Source organism: Anomaloglossus baeobatrachus, chromosome 4 (assembly GCF_048569485.1).
Source record: "Anomaloglossus baeobatrachus isolate aAnoBae1 chromosome 4, aAnoBae1.hap1, whole genome shotgun sequence".
Taxonomy (NCBI): Eukaryota; Metazoa; Chordata; class Amphibia; order Anura; family Aromobatidae; genus Anomaloglossus; species Anomaloglossus baeobatrachus.
In genome coordinates, this window is record NC_134356.1 from 8,317,537 (window position 1) to 8,332,180 (window position 14,644).

A 14,644-nucleotide genomic window follows, 5' to 3' on the forward strand; every position below is an offset into this window, starting at 1 on the left:
ATTGGTAATATACACATTTTATGATGGTGGTTCTGGTGACTTATTCATGTACTGACTATGCTTCTGCTGATAGTTTCATATACTGATGGTGGTTCCTATGTTGCTTTCACATAGAAATGATGGCTCCAGTGCTAAGCTACTGTACCGACTGTGGTTTTGATGATTCATTCATATACTGATAGTGGTTCTGGTGCTGTAATCCTGTACTGATGATGGTTCCATTATGTGCTTCTGGACTGATAATTGTTCTGGTACACTGTTCATGTTCTGATGGTGGTTTTGGTAATCTATTGCTGTACTATTGGTGGTTCTAGCGATATATTTCTGTAATGATGGTGTTTCTGGTGATGGATACATGTACTGATGTTGGTTCTGGCATTATTTTCCTGTACTGGTCGTGATTCTGGTACTGTATAATTGTAGTGATAATGGTTCTGGTGTTGTATACTTGTGGTAATAATGGTTCTGATCTATATATGTACTGATGGTGCTTCTGGTGATGTACTCATGCACAGATGGTAACTATGGTGATGTGTTATGATTTAGTGACAGAGGAGGATCAGAAAAAGGACGAAAACTCGGAAACCCAAAAAATAAAAAGAGTGGAGGGAACCTTAACGGACTGCAGACCTAATACTGACACACAACTAGAAATAGCCGTGGGGCTTGCCTACGATGACCTGGTCGCCTCGACACAGCCGGAGAACTAAATATTCTTACAGAGAGAATATTAGAAAAGCTAATCTGCCTCGGAGCAGTCCCCAAAGATAGAGATAGTCCCCCCACATGTAAAGACTATGGTGATATAGGAAAACACAATACGTAGCTAGAGAATAGATTCAGCAAAGATGAAGCCCAAACTATCTGCATAGGAAAGAGCACTGACTGCAGTCGTAAAAATCCTAGTACATACCAGCACGCCTGATATGGAAAAATACTGAGCCTACACAGGCTCTCCCCCACTACATCAGTACTCTGGTGTTACTGGGATCCAAGAAAAACACTGATATAGAGGAGGGACTGAATTTAGTAGCAAGCATGACAAAACACAATACATAGCAGAACATGGCGCAAGATACACAGATACTCCCAGCAGGGAATAATCCAATTCCACTAGGAACTCCACACAGGCAAAATATCAAAGTGAAAACCATAAGCAGAGGTACAAAGACCAACTTATCTGAGAGGAGTTCTGGTAGACACAGAGAAAAGGGCTGGTTTCAGATTGTCCTTAGCACACAAGAGATACATTGAGCACTGGCAAGGAACAGGAGGAAACTACTCAGTTATATAGGCACAATCCGAATGGCCTGATTGGGAAACAGACAGCTGAGGAGGATTGGCATTCAGTAAGTCAACTGCACTACCAGCACTGACCACAAGAGGGGGCCCCAAACTGGAATCTAATTCAAATGTATTCACAACAGTGATGTGTTTATGTACTTATGGTGGTTTTGGTGATGTATATATGTACTAATGGTGGTTTTGATGTTGCAATCATGTACGTCTTGTGGTTCTGATGTATATCTTCATAGGAGACAGTGATTCCTTCGATATACTGCTATATTGTGGCACTGCAGAATGTGATCAGACATTGCAGATCCAAGTCTTGTACAGGGACTAAATATTAATGAATGAATACTGTAAAAGCAAACCCCCCCCCACCACAACAGAAAAAAAACACAATAGCAGCAATGCATTTCTTCACTGCAAATTTATATTGCACTGGAGGGAGGGATGACATTTCAAAATATTTCCTTAGGAAAGAGAAAAGCTAGAATCAACCCCGGTATACACCTGAGCATGTAATTAGGCGTTTCCATGTTCCATTTGGAAAGTGTGGTTTACATAGTAAATACAGTAATGAGGAGCATTACAGGTGATGCCCGATGCCGCCAGGTCTGAAGCTGCAGGGGTGCATTAGCTTTATGTTTTACTTCTCCTATTCTATTGTGGTTCATTGAAGAGATCTAATGTCACCGCCAGTTGGACCTTGATCATTTTAGGCCTTTTTCTGCTCTTCGTACTCCAGGAGATATTCCGGGTAGATCTGATGCTTCTCAAACACCACAAAGATTTGTGGCTTAGTGACATTGTTCACACAGGAGTCATAGTACCGCGTGCTGCTTCCGGGTTTCAGCGGTGGACGCTTCATCTGGGGGTCTCCTGTTACATAGTCTCCCACCAGCACGCGAGCTATAAACATCATCCGTGTCCCGCTGGACGTTGGAACGGTGAATTTATGGGAGTTCATGGCGTGTCGGGCAAAGTAGGTTCCTAAGGGGAGAACGACGACAGATTACAAGAGGTTTCTTTGAGATCTCATCAGAAGAATATCCCACATGACACAAACCCGAGGGGGCCGTTATGGTGTGAGATAAAAGTCGTATAAGGCGCAAAAGCGTATAGATAACTAATATAACTGCAAAGTAACCTGAAAAGTGTCCAAACTACTAACACAATACAACGCTTGTTATCCACATTCTTACACGGAACCTGCCTCCATTTACATGAGACCTTTCTGATGTGTTTGTTAATAAATAATGAACCTTCGTGAATCCACTTATATTATTTTTTGAAAAGTCCTCTTTATGTTGACATTCGATGTAATTGGCCCCGAGGAGCAGAATAATTCCTTTTTTTTTTTCTTTAATTTCACATTTCTGTTGTGGAGATATTAGTGATCAAAGTATTCGGCACTTAAACAGTTAAACAACAAAAAAAAAAATATAAGTCCAAGTGGGCGTTACCAGAGAGATTTCACTGGAGGCGGGAACTTCTTCACCTTTATGACAGCAACCAATCATAAACAAGCAGCAACACACTGGGAAAAGAAGAACACGATTGCATTGGCCAGCCCATGTCATCACTCTGCAGTGAGGAGAGCAGACGATTGGTCAGCCTCGGAAAGAGGAAAAGGTACACGCCCACCAGTGAAATCTTTCTGGTAACACCCACTTTTTAAAAAAATTAACTGTTTAGATGCAAAATACTTTGTTAGGTAAAATATATTAAAACAATTCTACTTTGCAGTTAATTTTACATTGTGTGTCCAGGTTAACATGAAACATTTAGTAAAGTGTCCTCGTTAAGGACCGCTGACACTCCATTCCAGGTGGTCTTCATATCTGCCAAAAAGTGCCTTGGATCCTCTTGAAGAGGAGCTCAAAGAGGGAGTGGTTTACATACAGAGCATATATTTAGAGCAGCTCCTCTATTGTCTGCTATAGAGGCTACATAGATAGGTGGCATCTGATTGAGCATGAGGCTCAAGGGTTATTCCTGATATAGTACAACCCCAAGTGATCCCCAGAATGGAGTACTGGGGCCCAGGACCCCGCCTCTGCAGTTCTAATATGAAACTGTCATGCTACGTATAGGGAACTACCAAGCGAACGGCAAAAAGGGAGGGGAAGGAAGAGAGAAAGCCTGTCTCTAAGGTAAGGGGGAGATGGAGACCCCTGATAAGACCTACAGATGGCCCCTGGCTCTACTGACATTCCTAGATTGGTTCCGCACCTATGCGCCGAGCAGGATACCTGAGCCTGGCTAACCCTGAACTAGGCCTTAGGTAATGAATGGTCAAAAGTTGAGTGTGTGAGCCTCCGATCCAGTCAATATAGAACAAAGAAGAGCCTGGTTTGTAGGCCGCAGAGCCTGGTTTGTAGGCCACAGAGCCTGGTTTGTAGGCCACAGAGCCTGGTTTGCAGGCCACAGAGCCTGGTTTGCAGGCCACAGAGCCTGGTTTGCAGGCCACAGAGCCTGGTTTGCAGGCCACAGGGCCTGGTTTGTAGGCCACAAGGCCTGGTTTGTAGGCCACAGAGCCTGGTTTCTAGGCCACAGAGCCTGGTTTCTAGGCCACAGAGCCTGGTTTGCAGGCCACAGAGCCTGGTTTGCAGGCCACAGAGCCTGGCTTGTAGGCCACAAGGCCTGGTTTGCAGGCCACAGAGCCTGGTTTCTAGGCCACAGAGCCTGGTTTCTAGGCCACAGAGCCTGGTTTCTAGGCCACAGAGCCTGGTTTCTAGGCCACAGAGCCTGGTTTCTAGGCCACAGAGCCTGGTTTGTAGGCCACAAGGCCTGGTTTGTAGGCCACAAGGCCTGGTTTGTAAGCCACAAGGCCTGGTTTGTAGGCCACAGAGCCTGGTTTGTAGGCCACAGAGCCTGGTTTCTAGGCCGCAGAGCCTGGTTTCTAGGCCGCAGAGCCTGGTTTCTAGGCCGCAGAGCCTGGTTTGTAGGCCGCAGAGCCTGGTTTGTAGGCCGCAGAGCCTGGTTTGTAGGCCGCAGAGCCTGGTTTGTAGGCCGCACAGCTCTGTTCTCGGGACCACAGAAGTCAGTATGCAGTCAACTATCCATTGGTTTTCTTGGATCAACCTTCAAGGGCTATTTCCAAGTCATCTATAGTTTCCAAAGGGGGGGGGGGGGGGAGCAAAAAGCTGTTTAACAATCAGGGCATTTTTTTTGGGGATGCTTGTTACTACCTTGTCCATAAAAGGTGCCATGGGTGCCACAGATGCGCCAGTCAAAATTCTGATCACAGATGGCATCGATGTGCTTAACGTCTGTGCCATGAAACAACAGGAGTTCCTTTGCGTATTGTCCGTTATTTACTTTTTTCATCTGTTCTTTTTGCCTTAAAAAAAAGAAAGAATTACAAAAAAAAGCCACAAAAATGAAAATGTAAGATTACTGTGACTTGGAGCATCCTCCATCTGTAAGGTCCTGCCACCAGTAATGAAGAAATGGAGCCACCATCAGCTGGGGCCTCCTGGTTCAGCACCACCTATGATCTACACCTCCGTACACGGGGCACATATAACCCCCTCCAGATGTGAGGGTGGAGGGCGGACGTACCACTGGAACACCTGCCACAGAGATGGGTTCTGGACACGTCACATCCTCTTCACCTCGTGCCCGCTGGTCATTTTGGAGAAGACGGTACCAAATAACAAGAACTCGATGGATGTGTTGGAGAGAAGAACTTTCTATAGAGGATAGAAGAAGAGCAGTGACCCCTCCTGTCCCACGTCCTCCGGTCACACGTCATTGGAGATTCGCACTTTACCTAAGCGCCGATCTCCGGCATGGACTCTGGGTCCCAGGCCTTTGGGTACAGGTCTGTGTTCCGGGGGGACATTCCTAATTTCGGGGGGGTTAGCTACTGACGATCTTGTACTAAAAGGTTAAAAAAAAGTTTGATAAAATAGCAAAAGAACTCCACTCTGTAAGTACCACATCCAGACTACTATCTGTATCAGTTACCACATTTCCTTCTAATATAAAGCCAATGTCTGACTTGTTATGTATAACATTGTAGGAGGTAGCGGGTCTACGTCACCTACTATGGAGTACTGTTATTGTAAAATAAATGTAATGTATAGAAAAAGTGTATTATATATAATGAAGGATGTAGCAGAGCTGAATGAGCGTGGCATTTGGGGCCCCTAGCGCTGCAGTAAGGAAATGTATTTGATTATATGCATGCTTCGGGTATTGTAAATAATGTGTAATGTAGAATGTTGGCCCCTCGTGCTGTTTCAAGCGGGAGATGTAGTGTAGAGCCAGGAGATTGGTAGATAAAGGGTTAGGGATAGGATAGATATAGCAGTAATAAGATAGGATGTTTTAATGTAGTGTAACTAGGGACCAAGTGTGCAGGAGTGGGGAGTCAGTGGCAGTTAGTTAATAGGATAGAACAGGAACAGAGGCAAGTAGTGGAGTGGTTACCAGGAAGACGGAGACAAGGAGGCAGGAGTGAGCAGAGAAGGATTAGGAAGACAGAAGTATCTCAGTAAAAAGAATAGTAGTTTTGAGTAAAAGGAAAAAAGATGTTATGCGCCTTTCTGAGCGAATCAGCCAAGGACGGACGACATTAAAGGATGGGGGTATGTAAGAGGTGGCCGAGCTACGTCCACTCCTACGGAGTACTGCTATTGTATGATAGGTGTAATGTATATAAAAGTGTAATGTATTTAATTATTTAATGTAGGATGCAGCAAAGCTGGATAGGCGTGGCATTCGGCGCCCCCAAACGTTCACAGGTGTCAAATGTTTTAAAGCCAGAAATGTATTTGTTTATATGCATACTGTAAATAATGTGTAATTATATATATATATATATATATATATACTAGAAGGTGGCCCGATTCTACGCATCGGGTATTCTAGAATTTACGTATTGTGAAGTTCATGTATGATTTTTGTTATATATATATATATATATATATATATATATATATATATATATATATATATATATATATATATATATATATAGATATTGTTGTGTGTAGTTACCAAGTGTTTGTGTAGGCGCTGTACATGTTCTGGGTGTTGTCTGGGTGTGACGGGGGGTGAGAGCGGTGTTGTATGTGTGTTGCGTGTGTTGCGTTGTTTGTGGAGCGCTGTGTCTGTAGCGTTGTGTGTGTGTTGCGCGGTTTGTGTGTGTGTGGTGTGTTTTGGGGGGAGGTATGTTTTGTGCAATGTGTGTGTTGTGCGGTATGTGCGTATATTTGTGTGTGCCGCGGTGTTTGTGTGTTGGGTGTTGTGTGTGTGCAGCGTTGTCTGTGTGTGTGGGTGTCTGTGTAGGGCAGTTGTTTGTGGTTCCCAGTGTGTGTGTGTGTGGTGTGTGGTGTGTTGTGCAGTGCGCGCTCGTGTGTGTGTGTGTGTGCATCAGCCTCTCTTCTCTCAGCCTACCTCTCCCAGCCTCCCTCCTCCCAGCCTCCCTCAGCATCAGCCTCCCTCTCCCAGCCTCCCCAAGCATCAGCCTCCACCAGCATCAGCCTCTCTCCTTCCAGCCTCCCCCAGCATCAGCCTCCGCCAGCATCAGCCTCTCTCCTTCCAGCCTCCTCCAGCATCAGCCTCCCTCTCCCAGCCTTCCCCAGGATCAGCCTCTCTCCTCCCAGCCTCCGTCCTCCCAGCCTTCCCCAGCATCAGCTTTCCCCTCCCAGCCTCCCTCAGCATCAGCCTTCCCCAGCATCAGCCTCTCTCCTCCCAGCCTCAGCCTCTCTCCTTCCAGCCTCCCCCAGCATCAGCCTCTCTCCTTCCAGCCTCCCTCAGCATCAGCCTCCCCTTCCCAGCCTTCCCCAGGATCAGCCTCTCTCCTCCCAGCCTCCTTCCTCCCAGCCTCCCCCTCCCAGCCTCCCTCAGCATCAGCCTTCCGCTCCCAGTCTCCCCCAGCATCAGCCTCCCCAAGCATCAGCCTCCACCAGCATCAGCCTCTCTCCTTCCAGCCTCCCCCAGCATCAGCCTCTCTCCTTCCAGCCTCCCTCAGCATCAGCCTCCCGTTCCCAGCCTTCCCCAGGATCAGCCTCTCTCCTCCCAGCCTCCCCCTCCCAGCCTTCCTCAGCATCAGCCTTCCCCTCCCAGTCTCCCCCAGCATCAGCCTCCCCAAGCATCAGCCTCCACCAGCATTAGCCTCTCTCCTTCCAGCCTCCCCCAGCATCAGCCTCCCCAAGCATCAGCCTCCACCAGCATCAGCCTCCCCCTCCCAGCCTCCCCCAGCATCAGCCTCTCTCCTCCCAGCATCAGCCTCTCTCATCCCAGCATCAGCCTCTCTCCTCCCAGCATCAGCCTCTCCTCTCTGTCCCCAGCATCAGCCTCTCTCCTCCCAGCCTTCCCCAGCATCAGCCTCTCTCCTTCCAGCCTCCCCCAGCATCAGCCTCCCCCAGCATCAGCCTCTCTTCTTCCAGCCTCCCCCAGCATCAGCCTCTCTCCTTCCAGCCTCCCCCAGCATCAGCCTCCCTCTCCCAGCCTTCCCCAGGATCAGCCTCTCTCCTCCCAGCCTCCGTCCTCCCAGCCTTCCCCAGCATCAGCTTTCCCCTCCCAGCCTCCCTCAGCATCAGCCTTCCCCAGCATCAGCCTCTCTCCTCCCAGCCTCAGCCTCTCTCCTTCCAGCCTCCCCCAGCATCAGCCTCTCTCCTTCCAGCCTCCCTCAGCATCAGCCTCCCCTTCCCAGCCTTCCCCAGGATCAGCCTCTCTCCTCCCAGCCTCCCCCTCCCAGCCTCCTTCAGCATCAGCCTTCCCCTCCCAGTCTCCTCCAGCATCAGCCTCCCCCTCCCAGCCTTCCCCATGATCAGCCTCTCTGGTCCCAGCCTCCTCCAGCACGCCGTGCTCCTCTGCCGACACTCACACACCCGATCGCATCCACTCACACACACCCGATCGCATCCACTCACACACACCCGATCGCATCCACTCACACACACCCGCTCGCATCCACTCACACACACCCGATCGCATCCACTCACACACACCCGATCGCATCCACTCACACACACAGACACTGACGATATCGCACATACGCGCTCACACTCACAACATCCGTAGATACCACATGCCTCTGGCCATGTGATCCTCCGTCAGGTCCTGGAAGGTCACAACAGCACAGTATCGAGGCCGAGAAGCAAGCGATATCGCCGGATGCTGTGAGTGTGTGGATGCGATGTGAGGTGTGTGTGAGGTGTGTGTGAGGTGTGTGTGAGAGTGAGTGTGATCTGATGTGTGTGTATGTTTGTGTGTGTGCTGTTATGTGTGTGCGTGTGGATCTTCCGCCGCAGCAGGACCTTGATGCGCTTGTAACCATGCGAGCATGGTTACCAACGTATCCACACCACTCCCGTGCGAGCGGGGGCCGGGGGGGGTGGTGGAGTACAGTACTCACCTCCGTGACAGCCGTGTCAGTTCGGGGAATGCGCGGGGGGGGAGGGGGGGGGGGAAGTACAGTACTCACCTCGGTGACAGCCGTGTCAGTTCGGGGAATGCGCGGGGGGAGGGAGGGGGCGGGGCCAGAGCTAGCGTGCATTGCGTGAGGGGGGCGGGGCGTGGCGTGGTCGAATTGCCAATGCCTGCAGGGTTCCGGGGCGAGAGGCCAATCTGTGGGGGGGGGCGGAGCCTGGGCGAGCGGCTGGCCAATCCGTGTGGGGGCGCAGCCTGGGCGAGCGGCCAATCGGTGTGGGGGGGGCGGGGCCATGGCGAGCCCAGCGGCCAATCAGCTTTGTGTCACCGTAAGGACACAATTTTGGAGCATGACAGACAGACAGACAGACAGACAGAATAAGGCAATTATATATATAGAGATATATATATATATATATATATATATATACACACATATATATACACACACCATATTTTTCGCTTTATAAGACGCACCAGATTATAAGACGCACCCCAAACTTAGACATAAAAAAGGTAAAAAAAAAAAGAAAAATAGGGTCAGTCTTATACTCCGGTGTTCTCTTACTGGAGGGGGACAGCAGTGGTGGTGAAGCAGGGTCACAGGAGCCAGAGGTTGTGCTGGCAGGCACGGTGGGTCAGTGGCAGCGGGGTCCGTGGTGGCAGGTGCCGTGGCGTCCGGGCTGGCAGGAGTCGGGGGGGGAATAAGTGGTGGCAGGAGCCGCGGGGCCCGTGGTGGTGGCAGCAGCAGCAGTAGCAGCGGCGGCGGGTGAGTCGTGCAGCAGGTCGGTGCAGTGAGTGTCTGCGGTCCCGGTTCAAATGATGGCGCCTGGAGCGGCGCATGAGCAGATGGAGCTCTCATCCAAGAGCTCCATCTGCGCACGCGCCCGCTCCCGGCGCCATCATTTGAAACTGGGACTGCGGACAAACTGGGTAACTTGCTGCACAGCCGCCCGTCCCGCACGCACAGAGTGTCATCCAGCAGGCTGCCACTGCACGCAAGCACAGGTACCCGGCCGCCCGATCGCCGCACGGACAGGACCCCCAGGTACCGCTATATTCGGATTATAAGACGCACCCCCCCATTTTCCTCCCAAATTTTTGGGAGGAAAAGTGTGTCTTATAAAGCGAAAAATACGGTATATATATATATATATATATATATATATATATATATATATATATATATATATACACACACACACATACACACACACATACATATATATACACACACACACATATATACACACAGTGTATATATACACATACGCAGCATATATAATAATTAGGCCAGACAGAGAAGTTAACCATTGTCTCTGCCAGGCTGATCGGAGCCGTATTGTGTGTAAATGTGTATTTTCTAAGCCCCTCTGACTGCATAGTTCAAAGGAAAATTATGCAGTCGGATTGGACTTGCGACCAATGAGGGAGCAGCCATCTCCACTAATCCTGTAAAAGAACTGGGTGGTATAATAGGGCCTTGCTTCTGTCACCAGGGTTAGGCTATATGCTCCCAACGGAGGAACTGGAAAATCACAGAGAGAAGTATTCTACATGCCCCCAGCCGAGGAACTTTATCTAAGGGATGCTATCTCCGGTGACATACAGGGCCAGGGACTTTGAGACACTGAGTCTTCCATCACTCTGGACAGCTCAAATATTGTTCCACCAGAACACCCTTTATCAGACCGCCAAGTGACCACCTCCCTGAATGGTGGCCAGTGCTCGGACATCCCTCTGGCATGTGTGCAGTTGGATGGGGGCACTGACTGGGGAGAGTTTGAAGTCTGGCTCACGGACTGCTTTGCCACACCTGTTATTTTGAGGAACGACCTAGGACAAGAACTTTACAGTCAATATGTCTCAGCCATCACCAAGCAGCACCTTGATGCTGATCCTTCTGCCACCTGTTCCATATTTAACCCCCATTCCCAACCTCAATGGTTAAGCTGTGCCCTTTTGTCCCATAAATTCTGAGAGCTTGTCCGCAGTATGGCTGCCCCGCCTGGGGGAGGATATCAGGGGGAGATGCTTAGATGGCAGCCTATTTTGCTGACCTCACCACTGAAAGAGCAACAATTATGGGAATGTTGGTATAAGAAGAGGACAGGGATGATCGGTAGCATATCGTGTGGCCGCCCTGTCAACTGCCAGGATCCAACAGTTTATCAGGACTAATTAAGAAGGGGAAGGAATATGACAACTCAGTGTTTAGCCACTAGTATGAAGGTGAACTGTTATTACTTAGGCCAGACGTATAGGTCCTATTGTTTGTTATATCAAGAGAAGTTAGCCAGACTGATCGGAGCCCTATTGTCTGTAAATATGTATTTCTCAGCCCTTCTGACTACATACTTCAGAGCAAAATTATGCAGTTGGATTCAACTAGTGCCCAATGAGCATAGATTATGGAAATGTTGGTATAAGAAGAGGACAGAGATGATCGATAGCATATCATGTCTGGCCGCCCAATCAACTGCCAGGTTCCATCCAATTAAGAAGGGGAAGGAATGTGACGACTCAGCATTTGGCCACTAGTATGAAGATGAACTGTTCTTAATTAGGCCAGATGTATGGGTCCTATTTTTTTATATCAAGAGAAGTTAGCCATTGTCTCTGCCCAGACTGATCGGAGCCTTATTGTCTGTAAATGTGTATTTCTCAGCCCCTCAGAGGAAAATTATGCAGTCGGATTGAACTAGTGACCAATGAGAGAACAGCCATCTCCACCAATCCTGTAAAAGAACTGAGTGGTATAAAAGGGCCTTGCTTCAGTCACCAGGGTGAGACTCTACATGCCCCCAACCAAGGAACTTTGGCTCCAGATGGGGAATTACAGAACTTTCTAAGCTTGCCGCTATCTAATCTCAGTGGGTACCTGCCAAAAGCGGGATGTTGCTGGACTGGGATAGATGGCCTCGGAAGCCCCGAACTGGTGAGGACTCTAATCCCTGCCAGGCCAGCAGAAGGGTGAGACTGTTGCTTGTATCATTTGGGAATGTACGATATGTTTTTGCCTGTTGGTGACCAATAGTCTTACCAATGTGTGAGTAGTGTTCTGCCCACGGGGAAGGAGTGCGAGCGCTCAGTGGGATGAGCCCTGGTCCGTGTGGTCACAAGAGCACCCACTGACCCTCGTGAAACTTCTGAAGAGTCACTAATCTCTCCATCTGTGATATTATGGGATGACTTTACCTTCCTTTTAATAATTTCACATCATCAAAGCTCAGATATCTCGGTCTCCTGCGCACGTCCCTCTCCGTCTTGTATGCAACGTTCTTCTGCTTCATATCTATAAAACTAGACAATAGTTAAAGGGGAACCTCAAATCCCAAAGGAATACTCCATATTATCTTCATTATTGGAGGCTGATGCCAAAAGTATTTGGCCAGTTCACTGAGCGCTGCGGCCGTTCTGGAGCCAACACCGATAATAATGCCATTAATCACTACATTATCCATGTCCGTACCTTGGCAGTAGATCTCATAGATATTTTTCCCAGCAACAAATGGAATGACAGCATCGTTATTGGCGAGATACCGGAGCTCCAGATCTGAGGATAATATCGAGGCGATCACCCGATTCACATTCTAAATAAACATGAAGAAAATAATGAATGCTCCAAGCAGGTCTGATTTTCACCAGTGCGCACCCCAAAGTATCACATTATTTGTAGGATTGATCTCCTCATATGGGGCGGAAAGACTTCTAGGACCACTTAGCATCTACAGCCAGGTGTAACCATAAACTCTGCATCTTCCTATAGCTCCACCACTGAGGATCACCCCTCCTACAGCTCCACCCCTGAGGATTGCCCCTTCTACAGCTCCACCCATGAGGATCGCCCTTCCTACAGCGCCACCCCTGAGGATTGACCCTCCTACAGCCCCCACCCCCTGAGGATCGCCCCTCCTACCGCTCCACCCCTGAGGATTGCCCCTTCTACAGCTCCACCCATGAGGATCGCCCTTCCTACAGCTCCACCCATGAGGATCGCCCCTCCTACAGCTGCGCCCCTGGGGATCGCCCCTCCTACAGCTGCGCCCCTGGGGATTGCCCCTCCTACAGCTGCGCCCCTGGGGATTGCCCCTCCTACAGCTGCGCCCCTGGGGATTGCCCCTCCTACAGCTGCGCCCCTGGGGATTGCCCCTCCTACAGCTGCGCCCCTGGGGATTGCCCCTCCTACAGCTGCGCCCCTGGGGATTGCCCCTCCTACAGCTGCGCCCCTGGGGATTGCCCCTCCTACAGCTCCACTGTCAAGGGGTCCTTGTGAAGATGTAATTTACCCTCTCACTGTATATGCTGTACAGATTCCTATTTCAAGCTGGGTTCATTGTCTTATTTGAACTACTTCTGTGTACATTTCTATTGTTGTAGCTAATCACCCCCTAAAATGCAAGGTTATATCCTCTTGAGGCACTTCCATCCCTGGGAGTAGGGGGAGGTGGGCCTAGAGTCCAACTAGTGTAAACTCTGCTTACCTGGGAGATTCAGTCAGTCTGTGTGAAACTTGAAGAAGGAAGATTGATCCTCTGGGAGGGAATAGCAGAGGCTGCATCCTAGAGCCGGTGTATGGACAGTTACAGACTGGAGATCAGTGGCCCGTGGGATTGTGTGGAACTCTTTGGACTACTGTAAGGACGATTACTTTGTTATCCGGTCCGAGGATTGTCGGGAAGGGCCTCCGAATCTGTTTTACGTGGACTTATCGTGTGCTGTTCCAGTGTCCTTGTGAATAAACCTGTTGGATCGTCCCTCGGCCTCGTCCATCCTTTGCTCTGTTGTATACCCCGTCACAAACTGGTTGGCAGCGCTGGGATCAGAGCAGAAAGAATGGAGGACAACGGCCTATTAACATCTGGAATCAGAACCTCAGAGTACAAGAACTGGACTGTGGTGAGCCTACAAACAATGGCCCGTGAATTAGGAGTCGGTTACAAAGGACTCTCTAAGGAGCAACTAATTGAGGCATTGGAAAACGCTTGCCTGCAAGATGGCACCGAGGAAGGATTTCCACAGCAAGGGGAGGAAAGACGGGAGCTGGAGGTAAATACCCAAAAAAGTCAATGGATTGTGTGGTATGAGGAGGAAATGGCACTGCTTGGAGATGAGGCCACCATAGAAGATAAGAGGGAGGCCATGCGTGGAGCTGAAGAGAAGGAGCGCAGGATGGAGGAGATGGCATTGCTGGATAAGCAGCTCGCTGTGGAAGCAGCTAGAGGCTCCAGACAGACTGTAACCCCAGCACCCACCATGAGGGAACTTCCCAGGGTGTCCCGCAAAGACTTTAAGCCGTTTAATGAGGCTGCAGGCGACATTGAGGGCTTCTTCCAGGACTTTGAGCATCAGTGTCGATTAATGGAAGTCCCGGACAGGGAGCGTGTCCGGCATCTGGTTGGGCTCCTAGAGGGGGGAGCTGCTGAAGCCTATAGAGCTATGGACCCTCGGTGGAACTGTGAGTATGCGGATATTAAACAGACTATTCTAGAACATTATGCTGTGACCCCAGACACTTACAGGACTCAGTTCCGTGCTTTAGCCTGTGATGGGGAAGTGTCTTTTAAGATATATGCTCATAGACTCAAACAAATATGTAATCGCTGGCTGGAGGCAGAGGAGGCCTTATCTTGGGGGACCTTCCTGCAGGTCATCCTTAAAGAACAATTCTTTGCCCAGTGCCCCGCTGAGATCCGGGAATGGGTGCGTGAGAGAAAGCCGTCAACTGTGGAACAAGCTGCTGCTCTAGCTGATGAGGTGCTCACTATCAAGCCTCAGTGGAGGGTTCTGTTGGAGGATGGAGAGACGCCTAACAGTTCCACAACACCGGATGCCCCCAGTTATTCTGTCCCCATTGTTCCCCGTTCCTCTAAGCCACCACATGTTGATACCCGTGTTAATGTGCCTCCAGTTGCTTCTACTACACTTTCTGGAATACGCCGGGGAGAGGAAGTAACAGAGCGCAGGTGTT

General features: G+C 49.5%; 1 pseudogene; it reads right to left on the minus strand.

The window, feature by feature from the left end:
* Window positions 1-1,703: 1,703 nt before the first annotated feature.
* On the minus strand, window positions 1,704-12,262 carry LOC142302481 (protein mono-ADP-ribosyltransferase PARP12-like; annotated as a pseudogene).
* Window positions 12,263-14,644: the final 2,382 nt, after the last annotated feature.